The sequence below is a fragment of the Nicrophorus vespilloides genome, unplaced genomic scaffold, assembly GCF_001412225.1.
Source record: "Nicrophorus vespilloides isolate i.1.1-1 unplaced genomic scaffold, Nicve_v1.0, whole genome shotgun sequence".
NCBI lineage: Eukaryota > Metazoa > Arthropoda > Insecta > Coleoptera > Silphidae > Nicrophorus > Nicrophorus vespilloides.
In genome coordinates, this window is record NW_017098379.1 from 1 (window position 1) to 20,832 (window position 20,832).

The 20,832-nt window shown below is 27.5% G+C and overlaps 3 long non-coding RNA genes across 3 annotated transcripts; all 3 read left to right on the forward strand.

Moving 5' to 3' along the window:
- Positions 1-643: 643 nt before the first annotated feature.
- Positions 644-1,064, forward strand: LOC108562304. Its single transcript, XR_001891050.1, has 2 exons — positions 644-823; positions 896-1,064. It is a non-coding gene; the product is annotated as an uncharacterized LOC108562304 (long non-coding RNA).
- A 2,571-nt stretch (positions 1,065-3,635) lies between these two features.
- LOC108562305 lies at positions 3,636-4,012 on the forward strand. The gene is made up of 2 exons (XR_001891051.1): positions 3,636-3,776; positions 3,854-4,012. It is a non-coding gene; the product is annotated as an uncharacterized LOC108562305 (long non-coding RNA).
- A 3,680-nt stretch (positions 4,013-7,692) lies between these two features.
- Positions 7,693-8,085, forward strand: LOC108562306. Its single transcript, XR_001891052.1, has 2 exons — positions 7,693-7,842; positions 7,922-8,085. It is a non-coding gene; the product is annotated as an uncharacterized LOC108562306 (long non-coding RNA).
- Positions 8,086-20,832: the final 12,747 nt, after the last annotated feature.

Consider the following 20,832-nt stretch of genomic DNA (forward strand, 5'->3'; position numbering starts at 1 on the left):
GAGTAATACAATAAAACATGAAGCTACAAATTTGACAATAAACACAAATTTGACAGCTTTTCAAATTTGACAGCTTATTATTCAAAATCGATAATAGTTACAAAGTTGAAAATAAACACAAATTAAAGCCTGTATATTGATTGTTGAATTGAGTATTCCTTCATATAATTGGCATTCGTTGTTGTCGAGTAATACAATAAAACATGACATGACAGCTACAAATTTGACATTAAACACAAATTTGACAGCTTTTCAAAGTTGACAGATTTTCAAATTTGACAGCTTATTATTCAAAATCGATAATAGTTACAAAGTTGAAAATAAACACAAATTAAAGTCTGTATATTGGATGTTGAATTGAGTATTTATTCATATAATTGGCATTCGTTGTTGTCGAGTAATACAATAAAACATGAAGACATGACATATTAAATGTTTGTAATTTAAAATATGAATGATGGAAAACTAGTTACTCGTTTATTATTAAGTATAACAATTTATTCTTTCTCAAAGCAAATGAAGGCGATTTATCTTTGTAAGCAAAATGTTCAATGAAATATTTGTGAATCGTCTGAAAAACTGAAGCAAAAGAAATAAAGTTTTTTTCATCGCGTTTCGAATTTCGTTCTCCGTGTATCTCGAAAATTAACGTTATTTTAATATTGTGCAGTCTTCTAGTGACACGTACCTATTTGTTTATAATTCATACCTACGGCTGTTCCTCTCCCCCGTACATAAGAATGGAACCGATAGTTATCAACGCTCGTTTGATGTTTTGGCTTATTATTTTAGATTGTATTTTAACCGCAATTATTTGTTATCCGTGAGTATATCAATTATACAATTTTTCGAAATTGATCATTCAACTCTTTACATCATTTATTTGTTACTCTAGCATGCACGATATGGTATACGAGATAGTCAGAAACGTACGGAGATTCAGGGAAGAACAGAGGAGGATCAACAGGCACTAGGATTTTATAATTATTGAAATCACTTCTTGATGTCTATCAAAATGTTGATCTTTCAATAAATTTTACAGCAATGTAAAAGCACAACCCTAATGCTAAAAAATATCTTTTATTTCATGCTTTGCGAGTCCATTTCTTTTTTTTACAGATAAAACACATTGATGTGAATTACAAAAGAAAAAATAGGTAAAACGTATCGACTTATTGAATTTCTACCAAGATTCGTTCATTTTGCTCTACAATTTCGAAACTTCAAAAGAAGAAATATGAACTGATTCATAAACAAATTGTAAAACATGAAGACATTGAAATTTGAACTATTATTATGCAAAAACTATGACAACTACAAATTTAGCAATTATCACATATTAAAGTCTACACATTAGACTTTAAATTGAGTATTTATCCTTATAATTGGTATTTGTTGTAATCAAGTAAAACGATAAAACATAAAAACATTGCAATTTTGGAGAATTGAAAAAAATGTTCTTCAAATTTGATAGCGTATTATTCAAAATCGCTAATAGTTACAAAGTTGGAAATAAACAAAAAGTTAGCATAAATATTAGACTTTAAATTGAGAATTCATTCTTATAATTGACATTCGTTGTTGTCGAGTAAAATGATAAAACATGAAGACATTGCATTTTTTTTTGTAGTATTGAGAAATTTGTTTTTCAAATTTAACAACTTATTAATAAAAATGAAAGCCTCTATATTTGACCTTAAATTAAGTATTAATTCCTATAACTGGCATTTGTTGTTGTCGAATAATACGATAAAACGTAAAAACTCTGCAGTTTTTTTAAAATAGAAAATAAATGTTTTTCAAATTGGACAGCTTATTATTCAAAACCTGTGACAGCTATAAAGTTGGAAATAAACGCAAATTGAAGCCTGTATATTTGATTTAAATTAAGTATTTAATCTTCTAATTGACATTCGTTGGTGTCGAGTAATACGATAAAACGTAAAAACTCTGCATTTTTGTAAAATAGAAAAGAAATGTTTTTCAATTTTGACAGCTTATTATTCAAAATCAAAAATAGTTACAAAGTAGGAAGTAAACGAAAATTGAAGCCTGTATATTTAACTTTAAATTAAGTACTTATTCTTCTAATTGACATTCGTTGGTGTCGAGTAATACAATAAAACGTGAAGAAATTGCATTTTTTTTTAAATTAAAAAAAAGTTATTCAATTTTGAGAAATTATTATACAAAACCTATGACATCCACAAATTTGGCAATAATTAAAAATTAAAGTCTATATATTACGCTTTAAATTGAGTATTCATTCTTGTAATAGATAATCGTTGTTGTTGTGTAAAACGATAAAACATGAAGACATTGCATTTTTTTGTAGTAATGAGAAATTTGTTTTTCAAATTTGACAGCTTATTATTAAAAATCGCTAAATGTTATAAAGTTGGAAATAAACGAAAATGAAAGCCTCTATATTTAACCTTAAATTGAGCATTCATTATTATAACTGTCATTCGTTGTCGTCGAATAAACGTAAAAACTCTGAATTTTTGTAAAATAGAAAATATTTTTTTTTCAATTTTCACAGATTATTATTCAAAATCGAAAATAGTTAGAAAGTTGGAAGTAAACGAAAATTGAAGCCTGTATATTTGACTTTAAATTAAGAACTTATTATTCTAATTGACATTCGTTGGTGTCGAGTAATACAATAAAACGTAAAGATATTGCATTTTTGAAAAATTATTCAATTTTGAGAAATTATTATACAAAATTTATGATATCTACAAATTTGGCAATAATTAAAAATTAAAGTCTATATATTATACTTTAAATTGAGTATTCATTCTTCTAATTGGAATTAGTTATTGTCCAGTAAAATGATAAAACATGAAGACATTGCATTTTTTGTAGTAATGAGAAATTTGTTTTTCAAATTTGACAGCTTATTATACAAAATCGCTAAATGTTACAAAGTTGGAAATAAATGAAAATTAAAGGCTTTATATTTGACCTTAAATTGACTATTCATTCTTATAACTGTCATTCGTTGTCGTCGAATAAACGTAAAAACTCTGAATTTTTGTAAAATAAAAAATAAATGTTTTTCAATTTTGACAGCGTATTATTCAAAACTGTTTACATCTACAAAGTTGGAAATAAACGCAAATTGAAGCCTGTATATTTGACTTTAAATTAAGTATTTAATCTTCTAATTGACATTCGTTGTTGTCGAGTAATACAATAAAACGTGAAGATATTGCATTTTTGGAAAATTCAATAATTGACCACTTATTAGAGTAATTAATACAAATTTGGAAATATAGATAAAATGAAGCTTATATATTCAATTTTAAGTAGAGTATTCATTTTTATATTTAGTATGCATTGTTGTTGTAATTATACTATAAAATGTGAAATAATTTATACTTATTAAATATTTGTAATTAAAAATGTGAATGATGAAAATTGCTCGTATATTAATAATTATAACAAAACTATTATTTCTCAAAGCAAATAAAGGCAATTTATTTGTGCATGCAAAATGTTCAACGAAATATTTGCGAATCGTCTGAAAAAAACAACTGAAGCAAAAGAAATAAACATTGTTAACTTTTTCATCGCATTTCGAAATTCGTTCACCGTGCGTTTTGAAAATTCACGTTACAATCGTATCGTACCTACAAACGGTTAAACGTTCCTATTTGTCTAGTCACCCCTCTCCCCGTAGAGTAGAACAAACACGGGAAGATGTGTCACGGCCGAGGCATCATTTTCCTAATACTTTTATTTTGTTTTATAGTGTCCTTTTTTTTCTATTAGTAAGTATATCAATCATACATTATTTTTTGTCGAAATTGATCATGTAACTCTTTACATGTTTTTTGTTTTATTCCAGTATGTATATCGTTCTATACGGGAAATACCGGGATGAACTAGAAAGATACTACATGCCGTAGGATTTTAACATGTTGAAAGTATTAGCTTCTTGATGTCAATCAAAATGTTGATCTTTCAATAAAACTTACAGCAATGTAACGAACCCAACAATTAAAAATTCTCTTTTATTTCATCCTTTTGCGAATTGCAAATTCAAAAAAAGTCAATTTCTTCTTTACAGATCATACATATCCAGGCGAAATAGAAAAAAAAAAGAAAACAGGTAACAATTTAACAATTTTTTTTAGATAGAAAATCCAATTGTTGAATCTCCACTAAGATTCCTTCCTTTTACTCCACAACTTTCAAAATCTTCGTTATTCTTTACTGATCATACAAATCGAGGCGAAATAGAAAAAAAAAGAAAACAGGTAACAATTTAACAATTTTTTTTTAGATAGAAAATCCAATTGTTGAATCACCACAAAGATTTGTTCTTTTACTCCACAACTTTGAAAATCTACGAACGAACGTCTTCTCTGTAAGAAGTAACTTAATAAGAAACAATGTGAACGGATTCATAATCACAAACGAAAGCCTATATATTAGACTCTAAATTGAATATTTATTCTTATAATTGGTATAAGTTACTGCCGTGTTATACTATAAAACGTGAAGTATATGCAAATAAAGTGTTTTTCAAATTCGTCAACTTTTTATTCAAAACCCATGATAGCTACAACTTTAGCAATAAACGAAAATTAAAGCCTGTTTATTTGACTTTAAATTACGTATTTATTCTTCTACTTAGCATTTGTTGTTGTCGAGTAATTCGATAAAACGTACAGACCATGCATTTTTGAATAATTAAATAAAAAGTTTTGAATTTTTACCATTTATTGTTGATATAAATTTGGAAATATATATAAATTGAAACGTATAAACTATGATTTCAAGTAGAGTATTCATTCTTACAATTAGTATGCATTTCAAGATGAAATGTGAGATAATTTAAACTTATTAAAGTTTTGTAATTAAAAATATAAATGATGAAAAACTTGTTGCTCGTTTATTATTAAATTATTAAGTAGAACAAATTATTTTTTCTTAAAGCAAATGAAGGCAATTTATTTGTGTTTACAAATATTCAGCGAAATATTTGTAAATCGTCTGAAAAAAACTGAAGCAAAAGAAATAAACTTTTTCATCGGCTTTCGAAATTCGGGCGTTTCAAAAATTCACGTTAATCTTATGTTGTGAAGTCTTCCAGTGATACGTACTTATTTGATTAATATTCCTTCCGGTCTACCTCCCCCCTCATATCGTAGATAAGAACAGATCCGGAAAAATGTGCAACGGTCGTGGCTTGATTTTATTTATTGTTTTATATTGTATAGTATCCTCTTATTTTTGTTATCAGTGAGTATATCAATTTTTCGTAATTGATCATTCAACTCTTTTCATCATTTTTGTTGTTGTTCTAGCATGTACTATGTACTATACAAATTGTTCAAAAGACTATGGGATTACCGAGAAGAGCAGGAAAGGCTCTACATGCCGTAGGATTTTAAAAATGTTGAAATAATTAGCTTCTTGATGTCAATCAAAATGTTGATCTTTCAATAAATCTTTACAGCAATGTAAAAACCCAACCCAAAAGCTAAAAAATGTCTTTTATTTCATCCTTTTCTTCCTTACAAATGAAACGTATCGATATCTACGGATCAACACCTTCCCTGTATGAAGTAACTTTAAAAGAAGCAATATGAACGAATTCATAAACACAAATTATAAAACGACATTGCATTTAAAAAAAAATCCAATTTTGACAAATTATTATGCAAAACTTATGGCAACTACACATTTAGCAAATAATCACAAATTAAAGTCTATATATTAGACTTTAAATTGAGTATTCATTCTTATAATGGACATTCGTTGTTGTAGAGTAAAAGGATAAAAGATGAAAACATTGCATTTTTGAAGAATTGAAAAAAATGTTCTTCCAATTTGACAGTTTATTATTTGAAATAGTTAATAGTTACAAAGTTGGAAATAAACACAAATTATAGTCTATATATTAGACTTTAAATTGAGTATTCATTCTTATAATGGACATTCGTTGTTGTCGAGTAAAAGGATAAAACATGAAGACATTGCATTTTTGGAGAATTGAAAAAAATGTTCTTCGAATTTGACAGCTTATTATTCAAAATCGCTAATAGTTACAAAGTTAGGAATAAACACAAATAAAAGTCTATATATTAGACTTTAAACTGAATATTCAATCTTTTAATTGACATTCGTTGTTGTCAAGTAAAACAAGAAAACATTGCACTTTTGAAAGAATTGAAAAAAATGTTCTTCGAATTTGACAGATTATTATTCAAAATCGCTAATAGTTACAAAGTTAGGAATAAACACAAATTAATGTCTATATATTAAACTTTGAATTGAGTATTCATTCTTATAATTGACATTCGTTGTTTTTGAGTAAAAAAATAAAACATGAAAACATTACATTTTTCGTGAATTGAAAAAAATGTTCTTCGAATTTGACAGCTAATTATTCCAAATCGTTAATAGTTAAAAAGGTGAAAATAAACACAAATTAAAGTTTATATATTAGACTTTAAAATCAGTATTCAATTATATAATTGACATTCGTTATTGTCAACGAAAACATGAAAACATTGCACTTTTGGAGAATTGAAAAAAATGTTCTTCGAATTTGACAGCTTATTATTCAAAATTGTTAATAGTTTCAAAGTTAGGAATAAACACAAATAAAAGTCTATATATTCGACTTTAAAATGAGTATTCGATCTTATAATTGACATTCATTGCTGTCAAGTAAAACATGAAAACATTGCACTTTCGAAAGAATTGAAAAAAATGTTTTTCGAATTTGACAGCTTATTATTCCAAATCGTTAATACTTACAAAGTTGTATACACAAATTAAAGTCTATATATTAGACTTTAAATTGAGTATTCATTCTAATAATGGACATTCGTTGTTGTCAAGTAAAACATGAAACCATTGCACTTTTGGAGAATTGAAAAAAAATGTTCTTCGAATTTGACAGCTTATTATTCAAAATGGGTAATAGTTACAAAGTTGGATATAAACACAAATTAAAGTATATATATTACACTTTAAACTGAGTATTCAATCTTATAATTGACATTCGTTGTTGTCAAGAAAACATTACACTTTTGAAAGAATTGAATAAATTGTCCTTCTAATTTGACAGCTTATTATTCCAAATTATTAATAGTTACAAAGTTGAAAATAAACACAAATTAAAGTCTATATATTAGACTTTAAAATGAGTTTTCAATTTTAAAATTAACATTCTTTGTTATCAAGTAAAACATCAAAAACATTTCACTTTTGGAGAATTAAAAAAATGTTCTTCGATTTTGACAGCTTATTATTCGAAATCCTTAATAGTTACAAAGGTGAAAATAAACACAAATTAAAGTCTATGTATTAGACTTTAAATTGAGTATTCAATCTTATAATTGACATTCGTTGTGGTCAAGTAAAACATGAAAACATTGTACTTTTGGAGATTGAAATAAATGTTCTTCGAATTTGACAGCTTATATTATATAATCTATTATTATATGTTAAATTGTGAAACAATTTAAACATATTAAATGTTTATAATTTAAAATATGAATGTAACAATTTATTCATTCTCAAAGCAAATGAAAACAAATTATTTGTGTATGCAAAATGTTGAACGAAATATTTATGAATCGTCTGAAAAACTGAAGCAAAAAAAAAAATATTACTAAATTTTTTATCGCATTTCTAAATTCGTTCAACGTGCGTTTCGAAAATTCACCTTCATTTTGTGTTGTATTGTCTTCAAGCAACAAGTTTATTTTAAAATAACAAACCACTATCTCCCGTAGTTATAAACAAACTCGGGAAAATGAACCCAATGGTTTTCCGTATGCTATTACTTCGTTTCATAACCTCCTATATTTGTTATTGGTGAGTATATCAATCATGTAACTTTTCGAAATTAATCAATCAACTCTTAACATTTTTTTCTTTCTGTATTTTATTCCAGGATGGTAGTTATTTTCTACGGGAGATACCGGGATGTGCAGTCAGGACGATACTTGCCGTAGGATTTTGGAACGTTGAAAGTATTAACTTCTTGATGTCAATCAAAATGTTGATCTTTCAATAAATCTTTACAGTAATGTAAAAATCCTACCCAAAAACTAAAAACAGTCTTTTATTTCATCCTTTTGCGAATTGAAAATTTAAAAAAAGTATTTGCACATTCATTCCTTCTTTACAGTTCTAATGAATAGAAAGGAAATTGAAAAGATAAAAAAACAGGTAAATATATCTTTGTTTTAGAAAGCAAATGGACTTATTCAATCTGTTCCAAGATTTAAAAAAATTGAAGCATTTATATATTAGACTTTAAATTGAGTATTCATTATTATAACCGGTATAATACATGATGACTTTCCTTTTTTGTAGAATTGAAAAAAAAAATAATTTGACATCTGCATTTTTGTAAAAAAAAAAAAATTAAATTTTGTTGGCTTATTATTATTTAGAGAATTATGAAAAAAGTTTTTCATTTTTGATCACTTCTTAGAGTAACTGATAAAAATTTGAAAAAATACATAGTGAAGCCTATATACTTGATTTTGACTTGTTGAATCTGTTCCAAGATTCAACAAGAAGAATTTCGAAGAATTAACAAAATGTTTTTCAATTTTAACAAATTATTGTGCAAAACCAATGACAATTACAAATTTGGCAATAATCACAAATTAAAGTCTATATATTAGACTTTAAATTGAGTATTCATTCTTACAATAGGTATAATACATGAAGAATTTCCTTTTTGTAGAATTGAAAAAAAAAATTAATTTGATATCTGCATTTTTGTAAAAAAAAATTTCAATTTTGACATATTTTTCAAAACTCGTGACAGTTACAAATTTTACAATAAACACAAATTGAAACCTGTATATTTCACTTTAAATTGAGTATTTAATCATCTAATTGGCATTTGTTGTTGTCGAGTAATTCGATGAAACGTAAAGACCATACATTTTTTGGATAATTAAATAAAAAGTTTTGAATTTTGACCACTTATAGTTGGTATAAATTTGGAAATATACATGAATTGAAACCTAAAATTTTCGATTTCAAGTAGACTATTCATTCTTACAATAAGTATGCATTGCAAGATGAAATTTAAACACATTAAAGTTTTGTAATTAAAAATATAAATGATGAAAAACTGCAAATTAAAAAAAAAACGTATTTGCCAATCCATTTCTTCTTTACAGATCAAACGCATCAAAGCGAAATATAAATGAAAAAAAAAACAGGTAAAAATTTAACAATTTTTTTATGTAGACTTGTTGGATCTTCACGAAGAATCGGTCCTTTTGCGCTCCAACTTTCAACATCTACGGACAAACATCTTCCCCGTAAAAAGTAGCTCCAAAAGAAGCAACATGATCGAAATCCTTTACCCGGCGGCCTTGATAATTGGCGTCCAGATACTTGGTGTTAGTGCGATACTTACACTTGCCTACGTAATTATTGTTTGTTATTTGTAAGTATAAAAAATTAATTGTTATTCATACATATTAATAATTTATTTTTTTTATAAATTTACAATTAACAGATTAAATTTTATTTTTTTCAGAATCCTAATCTTAGATTTGTTGTTAGCAGATGACGGAATATTAACGAATTGTTTAAGGGGGAAATGGCCGTATCCGGAAAATCCGCAAAATCTAAATAGGAGGTGTTTACCTCAGCGAAGTTAGTGACCTGTAATGGCGATCTATATATTAAACGCATAAGACCAATGATTTTAGTCTTTCATTCATCAATTTCTCATTTCCTTCCCTACAAAAAATTCTAGTATCAAATTTATTTTATTAATGATCAAATTTGAGAAAAACAACAAGAAAAAAGAATAAAATTTAAATTTAAAAAAAAACTTTGTGAAAGAGCGAAGAAGACCGGAGGAAGTTTTGGCCGCAGCAGTAAATTAACTCGTGTACTTGAAATATTGCACTTTGCGAAAGGCCACGAGCTAAGCACGCGTTCCAAGAAATAAAAATAGCCGGTTTCCACGCGACAGATAATTATTATAACGAATATACAAGCGATCCGCCAGAGACAGACTTGCGAAGTGCACTTGAAGTTTGTTACGATCTTGAACGAGCAGGTGAAAAAAAATAAACGTAATTGTAGGAAATGATCGATGATCGAATCGATTAACCGGGAAAGGAAGAATCTGTTTCATTATGAGATTTGCATCGCGTTTTGGGAATGCTATGAAAAGTTAAAAAAATATTGTAGTGATTGAAAATAAAACTAATTAAATTGTTTTTATATAGATTTATTTACTATATTTGTTATATGTTTTCTATGCTTTAAATAAAGCATTTATATTATAAATCATTTAAAAAACAATTAACAAAATTGTTATTTTTTTTTGTAAGTTTGATTGCAAAAATATCACAAATTTTATGATGAATAATTCTTATTTTTTATTAATTCATATCAATATTTACATGAATGAAACGATAATAGCAAACATTTTATAAATGAGATATCATTTCAATTTTTTTAGATTTTTACTAATAATTTATATACATTTTAAGGCTATTTGAGGCAATAAAATGGCTTTAAATTGAAGTAAATTTCCTAAGATATTAATATAATATTTAATAAATTTTTCAAAATTAATTCGAGTATTTTATAATAATCTGATGAATTTCAATTCAATTCAATTTTCAAATTTATTTCGTTTGTTCATTTCTTTTCATACGTTTAAACAGATAAGTATTGTATTTTTTTTTATTCATGAAATAAAATTGTTGTAAATATATATTTGTTCACTATTTAGATTTTTTAAATAAAACGTAAATATATTTCTTGGTTATTACTTATAAAAATTTCAATTTTATTTTAATTAATTTATATTTTATGATTACATCAAAATAAGTTTGTGCATCTTTTGATGTTACAGAATTTACGTAATGTTAATTGACGATTTTTTTATTAGTCTTAATGTCATCACATTTTATTTAATTACTCATTAACAACGCATAATAATTATATGAGTTAAGATGCAAATTGAAGATAAAAATTTGATCTTTCCAGTGATCTCACTGAGTGGTTTTATGTTATTCTTCAATTTTTTGAAAATAAGTTTCTTTACTTAATTAGTGAATAAGCAATCATTCATTACATTATCAAATAATAATAACAAAATTACGATCATTCCAATGATACTAGAGTATAATTTCCAATGAAATTCAAATTTTATATAAAAAAATATTGAAAAAATTATTGTAACAAATTATTTTTTGTTTAATTCATTGTTATTGCGCATTTCTTTATAATATAATTCTTATGTGATTATTATTGATGCTTTTTTTGTGTTCGTTTTAAAGTCTTCACCTTTTTATTTCATGTTTTTGTAAAATAAACAGCGAATTGTAAGAATACTAATTAAATCATTAGATACGCGAATTAAAAAAAAACTATGGGTTTTCCAACAAGCATACTAAAATATTTCTGGTATTTCCCAATTTTCTTGTAATAAGCTTTTAATGTTGAACAATTTTATAAAGATTTTCTTATCTTTTTATTCATGATGCGAATATATTTGTCATAAGAGATACTCAATACAAGAGCCCATGGCGAATATATATGACAAAAACCACTTAAGCCGTTAATTGGAATTGTATATAACATTTTTTTGTATGAGAGAAAAATAATAACATCTCCTTGCATCATCAAAGAAAAACAAATTTAACGAAACTGTTTGTTAACACAACTGTACAACATCTGTGACAGCGAATTAACAGGAAGCATATAAACGTCATTGAATCTGCTTAACGATTTGATTCACTTTTCAATTAATGTCGATACAATAGATTATGACGAATATATACGACATAACCACTTAAGACGTTAATTAGTATTGCATATGGCATATTTTTTTTTGTAAAAAATAAACGTCTTTGCATCATCAAAAAAAAAACAAATTTAACGAATCTGTTTAATTAATGACAGTTCTACAACATCTTTGACAGCAAATTGACATTAAGCATGTAAACGTCATTAAATCTGCTTAGCGATTTGATGCATTTTTCAATTAATTTCAATTCAATAGATCATGACGAATATATAAGACATAACTAATTAAGGCGTTATTTAGTTTTGTATATTGCAATTTTTTGTAAAAGAAACAAAAACAACATCTCTTTCCATCGTCAAAAAAAAACAAATGTAATGTAACTGTTTAATTGATGACATCTCTACAGCATCTTTGACAGCGAATTAACAAGAAGCATGTAAACGTCATTGAATCTTTTATTCACTTTTCAATTAATGTCAATACAATAGATCATGACGAATATATACGACATATCCACTTAAGACGTTAATTAGTGTTGTATATGGCAATTTTTTGTAAAAAAAAAAAAAAAAAACAACATCTCTTTCCATAGTCAAAAAAAACAAATGTAATGTAACTATTTAATTGATGACATCTCTACAACATCTGTGACAGCGAATTGACAGGAAGCATGTAAACGTCATTGAATCTTTGATTCATTATTCAATTAATGTCAGTACAATAGATCATGCTGAATATATACGACATAACCAATTAAGGCGTTAATTAGTTTTGTATATTGAATTTTTTTGTAAAAGAAACAAAAACAACATCTCTTTGCACCATCAAACAAAAAATAAACGAATTTAACGACTCGGTTTAATTGATGACATATCTACAACATCTGTGACAGCGAATTGACAGGAAGCATGTAAACGTCATTGAATCTGCTTAACAATTTGATTCACTTACCAATTAATGTGAATACAATAGATCATGACGAATATATACGTATAACTACTTAAGACGTTAATTAGTGTTGTATATGGCAATTTTTTGTAAAAGAAAAAAAAACAACATCTCTTTCCATCGTCAAATAAAAAAACAAATGTAATGTAACTGTTTAATTGATGACATCTCTACAACATCTTTGACAGCTTATTGACAGGAAGCATGTAAACGTCATTGAATCTTTGATTCACTTTTCAATTAATGTCAATACAATAGATCAAATATACGACATAACCATTTAAGGCGTTAATTAGTTTTGTATATGGCAATTTTTTGTAAAAGAAGAGAAGCAACATCTCTTTGCATCATCAAAAAAAAAATAAACAAATGTAACGACACTGTTTAATTGATGACATCTCTACAACATCTGTGACAGCGAATTGACAGGAAGCATGTAAACGTCATCTGAATCTGCTTAGCGATTTGATTCACTTTTCCATTAATGTCACAGTCTATAATTATCATAGTATTTGCATAAAGCGCGTGCGTCTACTAAATTATTAGAATGCTGCATATTCAATTCGCGTATTTGAATAGAATGGACCATAAATCACCGACGTATATATGATTACTAATGAAGCATTTCGAGTCATTAAGAGTTGGACACGCGCGGCGCCGCCTTTAAATGCTCGTTGTTGATAAATTTGCTCGACGTTACGTGGGCAATTGCAACTTGCAGACTCCTCTTATTTATTTCTTTTTTATGGACACACGTAACGTATTCAATTTGGAATCGAGAAACGTCGAGAGAGAAAAAAAAACAAACTTGACCGGATTCAAATTTAAAAATAGGTCGCATTCTCATCGAGTCTTTGATTTAAATTGGTATTGTTATTACCCTCCGAAATTGGTTTAGAATACCCGCTTATCGATGGGATCAACTCATTATCTCCTCATATTATCTTAATTATGTGTGCTTTTTTCGTCTTCTTTATTTCTCTGGAACCTCCGCTTCTTCCCAAGAGTGCATTTTAATTTATTCTTCGTTTCTTTTGGTTTAATTTTTATTTTTTTTTTCTCTTCATTCGTCTGGCTGTTATTCAGATGATGCCAGGCATGAGCGTGTGTATCTCTGTGTGTGTGTGTATTAATCACCTCCGAAAAACCTACGTAGAAATTCCCTTCTATTAGAATTAAGCGGACCACACATCGAGGTGATGGACAATCTTGGATGCTGGATGCCCACCATCGCAAGCTGCATGGCAATTATCAGCCGTGGGCACGCCCAGCATTACTCCTTCAGTTAAAATTATATCTTTATATCCATACACACACACACGCAAACGCACGAACGTGCACCACGCAACGCTGCAGAAGATATCTCGTCGAAATCAACAGCACTTGACAAATGATCGCCCTTTAATCATTTTCGGATGTTGAAGAAGAAATAAAAAAAGAATAACGATCACGGCTTCCTTCATTAATTTAAAGAATTGAATTGGAAAAGGTCACCACTTCAAATGAAAGTATATAAATAAATAAGGACGTGATTATCATGATTATAAATGATTTCATTAATCTACTTTTATGTATTTCTTAATTATTCTAAGTTTTATTTATGACTTGTACTTAACAGTTTCAGATCTGAATTATTATTATTGATTTTTTCTTTTATCAGAAAATTTTGATTGAAACTCATACAAGAACTCTCCCACCAAGTTTGAGCTGGTTTCCTCCATGTGTATAAAGATTAATATAATACTTAAAAATTAGAAACATTATATTGAAAATTGATTTTTTTTTAAACCATTTGTAAATTTAGATAGGCAAAAAGGAAATTGGCATTCTTTGTATTCCACAGTTTTCAATATTACAACGTTGTATTAACCAATGTCCAATATTATCATTTACAGGAATTGTGTATGGTTTTTGTCATTTATCATCTTCATTTTCTTGCTGCTCATCATCTGACTTTTCCTCAATGTCTTCATCAATTTCATCATTTTCCTTTTCGTCTTCTGAATTTGAATCGGGTAGTGCTGATATAACAAGCTATGCATCTCACAAGTTTATTTTCTTTAAATTACCATCAAAAATATATTTAAATAAAAACAAACATACTTTTTTATCGTCAAACTAGAAAACACCTAGTGGCGACAATTTTGTAAACAAATTTCAAAGATCTATGAGGATGGTTGTTTGAGTAAAAACTACACATAACTTTCGCATAGTAAGTTCATAAACCTTACACTTTACATTCCAGACAGAGTAATGTCAAAATTATCTTTGTGTCTTTGATAATTTATAAGCATATATAAATAAGTTAGGTTACAAACTAAATTTTCATTTGAAGAAGAAATATCAAAAAAAAATAATAACAATCATCGCTTTCTTCATTAATTTAAAGAAATTAATTCGAAAAGGTCACCACTTCAAATGAAAGTAAAAAATAAGGACGTGATTATCACGATTATAAAAGATTTCATTAGTCTACTTTTATGTATTTCTTAAATATTCGAAGAATTATAACATGTAATTATTATATTGTAATTATACGAAATGTAAAAAATCAAGTATCTTTGATAATTGTGAGCATATAAGTAAGTTAGGTTACAAACTAAATGTTTATTTTTATTAATCATTTTTGGATGTTGAAGAAGGCAATTAGGAAAAACAATAACGATCACAGCTTTCTTCTTCAAACAAAAGTATATAAATATGGACGTGATTATCACGATTATAAATGATTTCATTAATCTACTTTTATGTATTTCTTAATTATTCGAAATTTTGTTTATGGCTTGTAATTAATAAATTATTATATTGTAATGAAAAAATTAAATAAAAAATTAAGTGTCTAAATTTTGTCTTCATCATTTTTGGATGTTCAAGAAAAAATATCAAAATAAAACAATAACGACTATAGCTCTCATCATTAATTTAAAGAATTTAATTGGAAAAATTCACCAATTCAAACTAAAATATGTAAATAAGGACGTGATTATCACGATTATAAATGATTTAATTAATCTACTTTTATGTATTTCTTAATTATGGCTTTTAATTATTATATTGTAATTAGATGAAATGTTAAAAATTAAGTGTCTTTGATAATTGTAATATAGGTAAAGTTATATCTATCGAAATCCCGACTATGTCAAAATCCCAACTTCTATAATCCCGACAATCAAAATCCCGACTACCATATAAATCTTATTGTAGAAATTTATAATAATAAAAGACACTGTCGGGATTTCGATATAGTCGGTATTTCAATATAGTCGGGATTTTGATTGTCGGGATTATGGTAGTCGGGATTTTGACATAGTCGGGATTTCGATATAGTCGGGATTTCGAACGTCGGGATTTTGAGCCAGCCGGAATTTCGATACACTCGGGATTTCGAACGACTGGATTTCGGTTGCCACCGATTAATTATACCTAATATAAATTATTTTATATATATTCTTTTAAATTCAATATCTTAAACAAAATGTAAAAAAAACAAGTGACTTTGACAATTACAAGCAAATGTGAGTATCTTATGTCAGATTAGGTCAGGTTAGGTAAAGTTAGTAAATTTTGTTTTTTTTTCTTTGTATGTCACTAATTTCGAATAAACGTCAACGTTCAACTTTGCCTAAATGTCAAAGTTTTTTTTGATAACATTAAATTTCAGTACATTAAGTAATGTTATAGTAATGTGTCAGTCCTTACTTAACCTAAAGTAAGGATAGATTTGATTAATTAAGTTTTGTAATGTTAAGTTACGTAAATTTGATTTATTTCAATTTAATTGTTATTATATCATAGCTTTAATTAATAATGATTATTTAGATTACGAAGTTTCATAATTATACATAAGAAAAATGTAATTTCGGTATTTTCAAAGTTTAAAAATTGATTATTAAAATATTTATGCTCATTTTTTACTTTATGTAATAATGTTAGGTTAATTTAAGTTAAGTAAAGATACATTATATTAAGTTAGTTTATGGTATTTTATTAATTTATTTTATTAAGTTATTATGTCAAAAACTTAATATTAAATACCTTAAACTAAGTGTCAAAATGCCAATTATTTCGATAACTTTAAAATCGAGTAACCTAGGTAATGCTAGTCATGACAATTAGGTAAGGATACATATGATTAAGTTTTGTACTGTTTGTTTACGTAAATTTGATTATTTTCAATTTATTTATTATTATATCATTTCTTAGTTAATAATTTTATTTAGTTCTGAACTTTCATAATTATACATGAAAAAAAGATTTCGGTTTTGAAAATTATATTACATTTTTTTTATTTACTAATAATTAATAATGAAATAGAATGAAGTAAACATCTATAATAGTTGTAAAGTATGTTTTACACGATAATTTGCATACCAGTGGATCTATGTAACCTCTGCGCGGATGTATAATGAATAGATGTGAGGAAGTACGAACGAGCAGTAATATTAATAATTAATTAATCGGAATGGTATGAGAATGATCGCGCGCGGCATTCCGGGAATAGCGAGCAATTAAAATCATCCTCGACCAGTTTCTTTGCCGTTTTTATTTGTTGCTGTTGCTGCTGCTGTCGGTGGTGATGTTCTTCCTTCTTCCTTCTTCATCTTCATCGTCCTTTTTTTTTTCTTATTTCTTTCTCTCCGTATATTCCCAGGTACTTTCATCTGGTTGGTTGGTGGCGCGGCGGCATCAGTCTCACCGACTTCCTGATGCAATGTCGAGAAGCCGCAACGGCGCACCGATAAAAAGTAACTGCCGCGGAGACCTGGAATCGTTTAATGTAGTTTAGACTTCAGTTTAATTAAATAATTATTAGGCCGCGCGACGATGGCGATGATGATGATGATGATGTGAATGGGATCATCGTGATCTCTCGTCATCGAAAAGAAGGAAGGGACAAGACAAGACAACACGACAAAACAGTCCAGGCGGCAGCGGCAAAAGTGGTTTTACTATGGTTTGAAAGTAGGAGATAAAAATGAGAAGCGCGCGATGATAAATTGAGATTGTCGGCGGCTCATATATAGACATTCCTTCCTTCTTCTTCTTCTTCTTCTTCAGGGCCCGTCGCGGTGGCTTACCATATTTGGGAAGCTCGAAGAGCTGGCGCGTTTCAGAACACACAGCGCCAGAAAGAGAAGGAGGATGTTTAAGGACCGGTTTTTTTCCTCTTCATCTTTTTCATCCTTTATTATCTTTATACGCTGCTCACTCCTTTTTTTTTGGTTGTTGTTGTTGTTTAAGGACGAGCTCGGCCTCAGCAGACAAAATAAATATAAGCCAAGGAGGACCCGAAGCGAAGACAATGCTAGAGGATCCCCAGAACTTCGATGAGAAATGGTATGTCACTGGAATTAATACGGAGTCGTGGATCGCATCGGGTCCGTAATGATGGAAACGTCTTGGTTTCTTCGATGGACGAAGAAGGTGAGACAATGGTGATATGTTAACACGTTTCCATCATCTATTATTCAACGACTTATATGTCCTTTCTTTGATTGTCACGTTAACGTTTCTGGTGCAGACATCGATAATCAATTATATCTTCAACTTGTGTTGAAGAAATAATAATCTAAATTTTCTAATTTATCTATCAAACCCAAACTTTTCTCGAAAATACATTTCATATTTCATTTAGCAAACAATTCAGTAAATTTTAACATTAAATTTGAAGAAAACATAGTTTCAAGTGTACAAATGGTTAAATAAGAATGTTAATAATTAATTAAATTAATCAATTCACTTCTTTCAATACATCTCGAAAACGTAATTAAATAAATAATCAAAAATAATTTTATAAAATTTGATTGTGAAATAACTAAAAAAATCTGTTATTAATCAACCTAATCAAATCTGTAATATTCCTTGAAACCATTTTGGGACGTCCATAATTTAATTAAATGTCCTCACATCGATAGATTTTAAGATAAAGTTTCTCAAAACTTAATTAACACAAACATTTTATTAGTTTTTTTTATAATTCCAAAAGACAAAAAATAAAGCTTAAGGCGAAGAAATAAGTAATAACTGAACTGCTGTGTAGATTATTGACTCAATTACTAATAAATCACATGAAACGAAACGTTTATTAGCTTAAGCTAATTAAGTGTTGTCTGTTATTTCTTTCTTTTGGAAATGTTAATTATTCCAAAAATAAAACGACAGACGTATTTTTGGATTTTTCGCTAATTATGAGTAAACAATCCATAAGCAAATATTAAGGTAAGTTCAATAAGGAGAAGCGTTAATCCAAACGTATTAAGACAAGCAGAGAATACAAAAGTAAAGTGAAGATAAAAGCAGAATGAAATTCATTCGGATGAGCCCACCCAGAACAACCCTACCATCAAGAAAACAGGAGAGAAAAACGCTAATTAAATATAATCAGAAAGTCTGCGTACGAAAATGGGGGGGGGGGTTTAATTACATCGGTTTAATATTATAATTACACGGTCATCAGCTTACGTCCAGTTGCCGTAATTAATACTACTCGTTTTTTTATTTGTATGTTACTTGTCGTGATCTCCGAACTTCACGTTGTACGTTGATGATTGCTCCTCTTTTTTTTCCAGCTCTTCCTTTAACGTTGTAAACGCGACCTCGATTTCTCACCTCGCTTCAATCACTGTTTCTTGTTCTTCTTACAATTAATTATCGTTTCGTGTTAGTTAGAAAACTTACACCTTCAGTATATATTTTTTGTCTTATTTTTCAAAATTGGTCATATTAAATTACGTTTTTACTTTTATCAACAATCGCATAGTACGACTTCGTATAGTCCGGATTTGCTATAATCCGATTCGAACATGACTACATAAAATTAATTTTTATACATAATTGATCGTTTTCTATATTTAATTCCTGAATTTGTCCGGTTTCAAACAGTTCAATATATTATCGGAATCGATTAACCGTACTATTCGAGGTATTACTCTATATTTATATCATGTTTTCATGCTTTTTTACTATTAATGTTATCAACAATTGTTAAACTATATATTTTTATAATATTTATAATGACTCTCATAGTACGACTTCGTTTAATCCGGATTCTCTATAATCCGATTTGAAAATTTAAAAAAGTACAAAATTCTCAAAAGTTAGTACAGAAAATTAATTTTTAACCGATTAACCGTACTATTCGATGTATTGCTTATATCATGTTTTCATGCTTTTTTTACTATTAATTTTATCAACAATTATTAAACTGTATATTTTTGTAATATTTGCAATAACTTCGTTTAGTCCGGATTTGCTATTATCCGATTTGAAATCAATACATAAAATTGAATTTTATACACAATTGATCGTTTTCTATATTGAATTCCTCAATTAGTCCGGTTTCAAACAGTGCAAAATATTAACGGAATCGATTAACCGTTCTATTCGATGTATTGCTTATATCATGTTTTCATGTTTTTTTTACTATTAATTTTATCAACAATTATTAAACTGTATATTTTTGTAATATTTTCAATAACTTCGTTTATTCCGGATTTTCTATAATCCGATTTTAAAGTCAATACATAAAATTGATTTTTATACATAATTGATCGTTTTCTATATTTATATAATGTTTTCATGTTGTTTTTACTATTAATTTTATCAACAATTATTAAACTGTATATTTTTCTAATATTTGCAATAACTTCGTTTAGTCCGGATTTGCTATTATCCGATTTGAAAATCAATACATAAAATTGATTTTTATACATAATTGATCGTTTTCTGTATTTAATTTCTCAATTAGTCCGGTTTCAACCATTGCGATATATTACCGAATCGATTAACCGTACTATTCGAGGTATTACTCTATATTTATATCATGTTATCATGTTTTTTACTATTAATTTTATCAACAATTATTGAACTGTATATTTTTGTAATATTTGCAATAACTTCGTTTAGTCCGGATTTGCTATAATCCGAATTAAAAATGACTACATCAAATAGATTTTTATACATAAACCATCGTTTTCTTTATTTAATTCCTCGATTAGTCCGGTTTCAAACAGTGCGAAATATTAACGGAATTAATTAACCGTACTATTCGAGGTATTTATATAATATTTTCATGTTTTTTTTTACTATTAATTTTATCACCAATTATTAAACTA